The 11069-nt window shown below is 33.0% G+C and overlaps 1 long non-coding RNA gene across 1 annotated transcript; it reads right to left on the bottom strand.

Moving 5' to 3' along the window:
• Nucleotides 1–2238: 2238 nt before the first annotated feature.
• Nucleotides 2239–9501, bottom strand: LOC135643116 (uncharacterized). Its single transcript, XR_010498151.1, has 2 exons — nucleotides 8841–9501; nucleotides 2239–2755 (listed from the first exon to the last, which is right to left on the bottom strand). It is a non-coding gene; the product is annotated as an uncharacterized LOC135643116 (long non-coding RNA).
• Between the last annotated feature and the right edge of the window lie 1568 nt (nucleotides 9502–11069).

Genomic DNA, 11069 nt, shown 5'->3' with positions numbered 1-11069 from the left:
TTTTATAGTGGATTTTTCTTGCTTATCTCATAGTTTTTACTTTTCATATTGGAGGATTTTTTCATATAAATATTGGTGTCCTATTTGATTGTGATTTCTATTTAATTTCAGTATGTTAGATATATTTATATTTATTCCTATACAAAATTCTCTTTTTTTTATCCTATCACTTTTGCTCGGCTTTTATCGTTTGATTGAAAGCGATCACTGAGTAGTTATCGTGGGCAATCACGATGGGTATCTCTTTGTAGAGCTTTGCTGTAAGCATTCCTAACCTTGATGCTCTCACAACCCTTCCTCGCTGAGAGAATCGAGATGTGATTCGTTTTCGATTGGCAGACTGGTTCTTGGGTATGAATGGCTGGCTTATGGGTGCTACAAGACTGTGGAACTAAACAAGCAAGATATCGAGGATTCGCGTCACTAGTGTCAGTACTGGTTAGTCCAACCATTCTACATCGATCCAAGAAATCAACTTTCCACCCTATGTTTGGGCGACAGATGACTTGCAATTTGGTTCTTTCGCAGGATTTTGGTTGTCTCATTGGCAGTCTTGGAGACATTTGGGGATTTTTTCTTGTCTTGGTGAGCAAGCACCTCGATTATATTGTAAAAATTAGTTCCTTTTTCCTATATGTTTGTCATTGACTTGGGTCTATTCTGCCATTTCCCATTCTTGTATTTTCTTGAAGGTTTCCACTATACTGCATAGCAAAATTGCTGCTCCACCTGTATCTATGGTGGTGTCCTGAAAGAAGAGTACGACATTCCTTCAAATTAACAGCAAGCTATTTCTTTCGTTTATCTATCCTGCCGAGTCTTAATTTCCTATGTTAATCATATAAATAAATATAAATGGTTTTCAGGGAGCACCACATGTCTCTGACACTTGCTTCAGGCAATATATTGAGAAGCTTGTTGATGGTACTGTCCATGAATTGAAAGCAAGACTAGCAGAGCATATGTCGATGCTTTGGCAGAAGACTACCAGATGCGGCCAGGCAAGTTTTCCTGACATGTTGAACCATGATAATTTATCATTCCAAGCACCATGAACACATTCCTCTCGAGTATGATTGATCACCTTGCTATCTTCTATCATAGTGCTTCCTTGCATTAGATTCATGTTGAGTTTTCCTTTTCTTGGACCAGTTTTAACAGTTGCAGGTTATTGGTGTACATCTAACAGAGGCTTTACGAGTTAATTTGGTCACTTAGTTCTTGTCTGATTGCTTCTTCTATTAGTAAATATTACATGTAGTGTTACCATATAATCTGTTGTTTGAAAATAATTGCTTGAAGTTACTAGATTTCTTGCAAATTTATCTTCCATTAAATTTGTCTGTTCAGTAGCATATAAATCGCAACTCGTTTCATTTTAGCTATTCGATTTCGATCATTATATCTCGTTTCTGTATCTCTGCAAACAATTCTAATCTTTAAATCTGGTAGTGGAGTGTGAATTTTTGCATGTAGGTTCAGTCCTATGACATTTATGCATGACTGACAAATGATAAAAATCATTAAAAAAAAAAAGTGTTGAAGGAATGAAACAATATAATTAGTATTTTATTTAGCTCAAAGAAAGTAAATAATTTCCTATAACTCAAAGAAAATAAGTATTATGGAATTCGCTTATTCCGTCTAACTTCCATACTCAAATACTGAAGAGCTGATCCTATTAATGGACCTCAGACTACAAAGGCGCTTATCGACTTAAGTTGATTAAGCTGCTGAATTCATTTAGGATTACCAAAACAGGGCCCCCTAAGTCTTAGTTATATATATGAACTTGTAACCATGCTTGATGTGTGTATCAACAAATGTAGATGTCATCTCCTTTATTCTTTAGTAAAGAGTAAAAATTGACAAAAGAAATCAAAGGGATCATGAACAAATTTTTATTTTTGTGCTTTGCAAAATTGATTTGTGAGTAAACATAAATCAGACCAGAATAAGGATTATCTGCATGCCACCTTTGGAACCTTTTTCTCATCTTGTTTTGGGATCCAGAATCAGTTTAGCTTCATCCAATCCAACCTTTTGGTCTGCTTTTCGGCAAGTAATAAATACCATGGTAACATACATATTCTCCATGTAAAATGGTTTGGAATCTTTTTTACAATTTGGAAAATAAGTCAGATTGTTATTAGTAGTGTGGTGTCCATTTTTGCTGGATGGCCTGTACATTCTGATAAATAATGATGAGATACTTGACGAATTCTTTACGAAGCAACATTGGCCAACCCAATTTGGTGGGTTAATTTAATATTATAGCACTTCATTTTGTCCTTAAACGTGTTAAACACTGTTCATTATAGTGGTGGTGTCTCCACTTTTGGGGACCGTGGCTGACCTTTCTGCGTTATATTCATAACCTCTCTAGAAGAAATGTTTTCAGTACTGTGAGATGGCTTGAAGTAGCATTATTAGCATTACAGTGACGTTCCCACTTAGTTTATTGTCCTATGCAGTAAACTAAAGAATCAGTCCCTCACACAGACTGTTGTAATCGTTCCCCTCCAGTATCGACCAATTCTCGAGCTGTGGTAGGCGCAAGTTCACCGTCAGAAGGGACGACCGACGAGGAGGCACTACATGTGACGGGCAACAGCCTGGGAAAGAGAGCTGCTACGGCGACTGCTGACGCGGACTAGTTGTCGGCGGCGTTTTAGCCCTATCAAGTGTCCTTTCCTTCGCCTGCGCTATTAATGCATGCGTCCGTTGATGAAGGCTTGAAATTTCAATACTCATTCTAGTAAATGTTTTTATAAAACGTAAGAACATAGACGATCCCTGAAGGTTATGAATAAAGATTTCCTTGAGAACGAAAACAAAAAAAGATAAAGAGTTTTATGTGATGATGATGATGATGATATTGTTAGCGTAAAATCTATAATCATGCTATCTATGATGCGGAAAAACTTTTATACCAAGATTGAAATCAAATAAATTGGATCTAACAATATTACGATGCATACCTTTCGTGTTGTTCAGAAGAAATAAACCTTATCTGATTTACAAGTGCTCCATCGTCGGATCTGAAATATCAATCTGCAAAAAGAACTAGATCCTTCTCCTCTCTTCCTATCTTTTCACAGGACCACCTAGATTGATGGATTAGGGGATTAAGGGAGAGGGAGATTGAGAGAAAAAACTTAATCTCTCACTTGACTCAAATTGAGAGAAAAACCTTAATCTCTCAAAATTGACTTAGATACTACTCCTAGAGGTCCTATCTATCAGATGCGCACAGATGATATCTGATGGATATATTAGCCCCTAGAGGTCCTGTCTATTTATAGGCGAGAGCAGAGAGTCTAGGATAAGTTATTAGGAGAGTTCCTTCCATAAGTATATCTCCTAAGGAATCCTACTTTAATATGGACTTCTTTTCTATTGGCCAATAACCATAATCAGAATCTAATAATATCTATAATATATCTTACCTAATTAAATAGGGCCACATAATCTAACATTCTCTCACTTGGCCCAATAATTGGTAAGATACAAAAAGACTTAAAAATCAAAAATAAATAAACAAAATTTATTTAAAAACAATTTGACTCAATTGGATTCTGAAAGTTTTTTGAAAAACTATATACACGCGCGTGAATTTTAGAAAATAGGCCAATAAGTCCAATAATAATAATAATACTACATTAAGTCTGACTAACAATATGAGTCATAGCGGTTGTATGCCATCAGTGTCACACTTCCTTCTATATACCACAATACTGTTAGCCTTTCCTAATACAGTCCAAAATGACCCCTATAATTTGTCTTGTCAAGACAATCCTGTCATCACATTCAACCATAATATGTACATACATAATTGTGAACAGGATAGCAGAAACAAATAACTTTAAGTACGTAAGTAAAAATGTCAATTATAATGTCCACTCAAACATGCATCACCATATCCTTTATGGATTGCTCACAAACCCAATCATAAGAACATGTTCTTTCAAAATACTTTAGACCGTAAGTCTTAAGTGAATGGATCAGCAATCAATACAGTGGAACTCAAGTAATTAATTGACATTAGATGTTTCTGGACTCATCTTCTCTAACCATCAAGTACTTTATACCATAATGCATATAGATGCAATAGTACTTGTCATTCTTAGAGAAGAAAACTACTGCAATGTCATAAAATATCTTTAACGACTTGGTAATTGAGTCTGACTACACCAAGCCCTGAGATAAAAATTTTGCAGTCACAAATTTGATTAGTGGCCTCAAAGCATGCCACAAAATCAATTTTATTATTAATAATAATAAATTGCCTCTCTAATTACATAAATATTAACCGTAAGGTGGACTTCCTATTATCGAGGTAATTTATACAATCAGCATCTGAAAAATACCATTATTTCAAGCTGATATAATTTCATACATGTGAGCATATAATCATTTGTCCCTTCCGGATATCTTATTACTTTCTCTGTAGTCCTTTAATGTTTTTACTTCTGGGTAACTCCAATATATACCCAATATTTTAACTGTAAAAACTGATATCTTTTCTAACAGAGACTTGAGCATAGACTTCCAACTGCGCATATACAAAGAATATCTTATTTATCTGATTCTTTTCAAGTCATTTTCAAGCATTTACTATTGACTAAAATTTTGCTTTTATGATTTACTGAACAAAGCTGTATATTAAAATCATTTCAAGACTCGGTTGATATATCCTTTCTAAGACAATCTTCATAATCATTGAGGTCTATCATTGAATTACTCAATGTTAATAATATAAGATGTCTCATTCATATCAACCATATTAAAACTCTCAGTGACAAATTCTTGATTTAGTATAATAAATCAAGATCACTATTGGTAAGACAAAATATTATCCATATATAAGACCAATATAATAAACTTGCTCCCACTGATATAAATACTAATTAATAGTATTTACCTTAAATCTGAAATAATGATATCAAGAACCTTTATATATCATTACCTTGAAGCTTGTTTAAGGTCATAAATGGATTCCTGAATTTGCATACCAAACTTTATATTTCTTTTATTTTCTTTTAGAGTAAATTATGTAGAGTAACCCATATAAAGCTAGATCTTTTAAAAATGTTTTCATATCATTATGATATAACTTAAGCTCATAATGAATCATTAATGTCATGATAATTCTTAACGAGTTCATTAAAAATCTCGTTATGGTCGATACATTCCTTACGAGTAAAACTTTTAACCACAAGTCTGACCATTATATCGACATTGTCCTTTGAGCCACATTTATTTAATAGACTCTTTTACAATTATTGGACAATTCGATAAATTTATCAGACACCATTCTGATTATTAATTTTAACTTCTTTTATTGCATCATATTACTTTTCAAAATCATTACTTTTCATGACCCATGACAACAATAAGGGATCCATTTTGATTCCTATATCATAATATAATTCTTGTAGATATACAACATAATAACCATAAATGACATGATTCCTTCCCCTTTGAGATATTCTCAAAGTTATCAATTATGATTGTTCTACAAGACCATTAATAATGATATCAATATAATATGGGAGTTTAGTAATGTTATTTTGTTGTTCACTTTTATCAAATCATTTAATGATTTGAGTAACAACAATCTCTCGAATAATAAAGGAGTATTTACTTATATCTCCTCTATATCAAAATTAAATTTCGAGATTTTCACTCCCACTGATTTGCTATTTTATAGGAATCTTACATTACCAGATTTAATTGTCCTCATACTATAATTAGAGCAATAAATAATGTACCCCTTTAAACTTTTCTGAATAGATAATAAAATATTCAAAAATAATTAATAAATCTAATTTTCTTTTATGTGAGTTGAAGATCCTTATCTCCATAGGACAATCTCAAATATGTAAATATCTTAAGTCATGTTTCCTATCATTTCATAACTTAAAAGGTCATGTAATTTACTTACTAGGAACACCATTCAAGATATACATAGTTGTCCTTGAAGCTTCATCTCACATTGATTTGGGTACAAAAGAATAACTTATCATTGCTCCTAACCATATCTATAAGGTACGATGACATCTTTCAGCAATCATATTAGGCTGTAACATATCTGGTAAATCATATACCTTTTTTTTTTTTTTTCAAGAATCTAGCAAAAAAATTATAATTGGGTTCATCATAAATACCATAAAATTTATCACCCTTTTCAGATATGATGATATTGACTTTTCTATCTAATTGTCTATCGACTTCATTTATATACACTTCAAGAGTGTAAACGGTCATAGACTTTACATGAATTAGATATACATAATCATATCTCAACACATTATTTATATGGTAATAAGATGTCTCTCTTTAATGAGACAAAAGCATATACTGATAAACATAACCTCAAGGAGTTTATAAAACTAAATTTCACTTTAATATTAATTATATGATCATTGTAAACTTATGATTCATAATAATTCTGCATAGACTATTATACAGAATTCAAAAATTAATTTTATTGAATCACAGTAAGTTTACGACCATCAAAAGAAAAAATAATATTATAACAATTCTAGATAAAGAACTTAAATTTCCAGAATTATAAGAACATAACATGGATTCTCAAGATTTATCAAATTGAATCATATAAGCGATAAATACAAACTAATATCGCTTTCACTTTAAAATGATTCCCTACATTGATAAATATCTCATTCTCTTTTGGTTTTATCCCAATATCTATTATTGGTAACATATGATGAAGCATCAAATTAATCCATCAATAATATCCATAATATTTGATTTGAACCATACAAAGGTTATAATTATACCCTTTTTTTTTTTTTCAAATCAAATCTTATATTATATTTCTTCTTCACATAATTTTATTTGCTACAAAAGTAACACTTTATTGTGAAGATATTCTTTTATGAGTTTATATAATAATTATCAACTCAAATGGAATTACGCTTCATACTTATTTTAGTGTTACCTACTCCTTGAGTAGTACTCAAAATGTTATGAGTCTTGAGCTTACAGCTTTATCATTTATTTTGAGGATATAATCTTAAATTCCTCAAATACTATCATAGTAAGGTGTCAACTAATGATTTATCAGATAATTTAAATTTATCCTTAGATATTCTCATGCGCTAGTTGTAGACGAGTATTTCATGCCTTTCTTGATCAGTCACCTCAATTATTTATTTCACAGAACTTTCAGTAATTATGTTCTGTTCAATTAATCTGATCAAAATCTCACTCACTCAATACAACTTGTATATGCTCAAACCATTTATTTCAGAAAGTATAGGAACATTTACAGAAACACAATAAAGGAAGTGCCACAGTAATAATATAACATTAATGCTTTGAGTTTCCAAAATGTGATGAACTATTGATATCATCTATATTTCACCTTTGGGTAAAATATTGACATATCTAGTGTTCACTCAAAATCACTTATGGAGGACTGATACCATTCTTGTGGAATAGTGTTGTTACCTTTGGGTATACAACCCTAAACTGCAAGAATATCCAAAATAGTATCATCCTTCCCCATCACATAATTATTTGAAATAGATTCTCCTTTGGGATTATCTAAATCTCATAATTATATGTGTCATTGTGAATATTATTTTATTTAATGTCATTTAGGATGAATTTCATAATGTATTTTATATATTATTAGTCCAGGTCACTTTGGTGGCTACAGGACCAATACAAAAATATAAAATACAATCTAAAATATCCCATGAATGACATGAACTTTATTGTAATTCATATCCCATAAGCCTATCATCCCAGGCTACTTTGGTAACTTCCGGTCAGATAAAACTTAGAAAGATAAATTACAAATAATATTCACTAAATTTCTTTAACCTGATTCATGCTGTCATTATGAATATTATTTTATTTAATATCATTTAGGACTAAATACATAATGTATTTTATAAATTATCAGTCCAGGTCACTTTGGTGGCTACAGGACCAATACAAAAATATAAAATACAATCCAAAATGTCATATAAATGATAAGACCTTTATTATAATTCATATCACAAAAGTTTATCATCCAAGGCCACTTTGGCAGCTACAAATCAGATAAAACTTAAGGAGATGAATTACAAATAATATTCATCAATTTCTTTAATTTATGTTAAGCAGTTCAATAATAGAATAACAACCATAATAATTATTGAACATTAATGCTAAGCGGTTCCAATAATAAAATAACCATAATAATTATTGAACATTAATGCTAAGCAGTTCAATAACCATAATAATTATTGAACTTTAATGCTAAACAGTTCAATAATAGAATAACCATAATAATCATTGAACTTTAATTAGCAAAAGAAAACTCATATGATAATCATGATAATATATAAATCATGTCTTCGTTGCCTTCATGTGAAAGATAAATATTATTTCACAATTTCAAATATATACATGTGAATAACTAAATAAATATCCAAGAACAATAATTGGACTTTATTTATCACATGTATAATCAATAATTCATATGAGAAAACTATGAAGTAAACCATAATTTATAGTTTTTTTTTTTAATCAAAAATTAAATCCAATCAAATAACCAAAATATAATCATGATTAAATTCAATCATAATTATAATAAATCATATTTATCAATTTTATAATTGAGAATATAACTTAAAATTCTCAATTTGAATAAAATTGTAAATATACGATAGGATTAAACTGAAATTAAGAAATTCACGAAGGGCAGAACTGTAATTTGGCAAAATTAGACCCGAGGGTAAAACGGTAAATATGTTGTCAGAACATAAACTGGAATTACGAAATTTGCAAAGGGTATAATTGTAATTTTGCAAAACCCTAACCTCGAGGTCAAAACCGTAATTATGCCAAAAACCCTAAACTGCCTGCGCCCGTTGCGACGTGCGGCGCTGCCGCCGCTTGCGCGCGCACGGCCGCTGCGACCTTTCCTGCCTGCGGACGGCGCGCACGGCTGGCCGCGGCTGTTGCCAGCGCGCGGCCGCTGCCGCCGCGGGGGGGCTGCCTCTGCCCACGAGCGGCCGCTGCGGCGGTTCCTGCCCGCGCGTGGCCGCCGCCTGTGCACGGCCTACCCACGCGCGGCCGCCGCCGGTGCGCGGTTGCCATACCGCCGCGCTGCCTGTGCCCACGCGCGACCGCTGCCACTACCTGCGCGCGGCTGCCGCGGTTCCTGCTCGCGCTTGGCCGCCGTTGGCGCTTGGCGCGGCTGCCGCTGCCGCTGCTAGCGCTTGGCAGCGGTTGCCACCATCTGCGGCCACCGCCCTTCCGTAATCACCGCGTTCACATGCGGTGCGGGATGTCCGTGATGCCGCCACCGTTCGCAAGCGAACCTCTGCCTGCGCACGACCGTGATGCACGACCGTGATGCGCGGCTGCGGGGTGGTACACGGCCCTTTGTTGACAAGGATCAACAGATATAATCATCTCAATAACATCGATGATAATAAACAGTAAATTCATCAATCAAACATACAATTATACATTGCTCATAATCAATAATAGAGCAAATCATATAGAAAGAAAACGGATCAATAAAATCCGACGAATCATTCAAGCATCGTAAAGAACAATAATAGATCTAATATATTTGATCTCAAGAACCTGGCTCTGATACCAATTGTTAGCATAAAATCTGTAATCATGCTATCTATGATGCGGAAAAACTTTTATACCAAGATTGAAATCAAATAAATTGGATCTAACAATATTACGATGCATACCTTTCGTGTTATTCAGAAGAAATAAACCTTATCTGATTTACAAGTGCTCCATCGTCGGATCTGAAATATCAATCTGCAAAAAGAACTAGATCCTTCTCCTCTCTTCCTATCTTTTCACAGGACCACCTAGATTGATGGATTAGGGGATTAAGGGAGAGGGAGATTGAGAGAAAAAACTTAATCTCTCACTTGACTCAAATTGAGAGAAAAAACCTTAATCTCTCAAAATTGACTCAGATACTACTCCTAGAGGTCCTATCTATCAGATGTGCACATATGATATCTGATGGATATATTAGCCCCTAGAGGTCCTGTCTATTTATAGGCGAGAGCAGAGGGTCTAGGATAAGTTATTAGGAGAGTTCCTTCCATCAAGTATATCTCCTAAGGAATCCTACTTTAATATGGACTTCTTTTCTATTGGCCAATAACCATAATCAGAATCTAATAATATCTATAATATATCTTACCTAATTAAATAGGGCCACATAATCTAACAGATATGCCGCAAAGAAAAAAAAAAAAGCTATGCTAGTATTTTTATGCTTCGATGTCCTTCTTATAAATATTAATAAATTGATTTAAATATAATAATACTGATAGGGAGTCGTCTCGTCCAAAGTATTCATCAATCTCACTAAGCATGTGCAAGTTTTAACGGGAATGATGCAGATAGTCGTCCCGTTTATCCTGTACTTCATATAACAAACGGTTCTCCTATCGTTGATCGTATTAATATTCCCTTTGGGGTTATCAATGATATATGAAATTTATGATTGAGTTATTCCAAACCATAAATTTATGATTGAGCTATTCCAATAATATATGAAATGATTCGGAGAGAAGAGAAAAAGATATTTTTGATTTGAAAATAATAAAAGGATGAAAGAGAAAAATAAAGATTTTTTTAACTATAGTTGATTATTTTGGCAGGACGAAATTTTGATCTTAGGATTTATTATCAATCATCAATTTTTTTTGTTAGGGTTATTGAGTATTTTAGGAGTGATCTAAACTATTTAAAGAATAAAAATTATCAATTCAAATAGAAAAAAAAAGTATATAGGATTTATTATTGTATATAAACTATGTTTTTCTATATTTATGTGGGAGGGTATGGTGGGATAGTGTTTTTTTTTTTTTAGTACGGTGAATCGTTCGTTGAGTTTCTGATTCATTTTTTTTAATTTTTTATTCTAAAAGGTTTTCTCTCGGACTAAACTTCACGGCATCATGTAAGACACATTCCATATGCTTATTCCATCCGATGCAATTGAAATCTAATTACTCGTTTGCACGACATGTTGCTCGGTCGTGGGACCCACATATTACTGA

Source organism: Musa acuminata, chromosome BXJ3-7 (assembly GCF_036884655.1).
Source record: "Musa acuminata AAA Group cultivar baxijiao chromosome BXJ3-7, Cavendish_Baxijiao_AAA, whole genome shotgun sequence".
NCBI lineage: Eukaryota > Viridiplantae > Streptophyta > Magnoliopsida > Zingiberales > Musaceae > Musa > Musa acuminata.
This window is presented reverse-complemented; position numbering and strand designations above follow the sequence as displayed.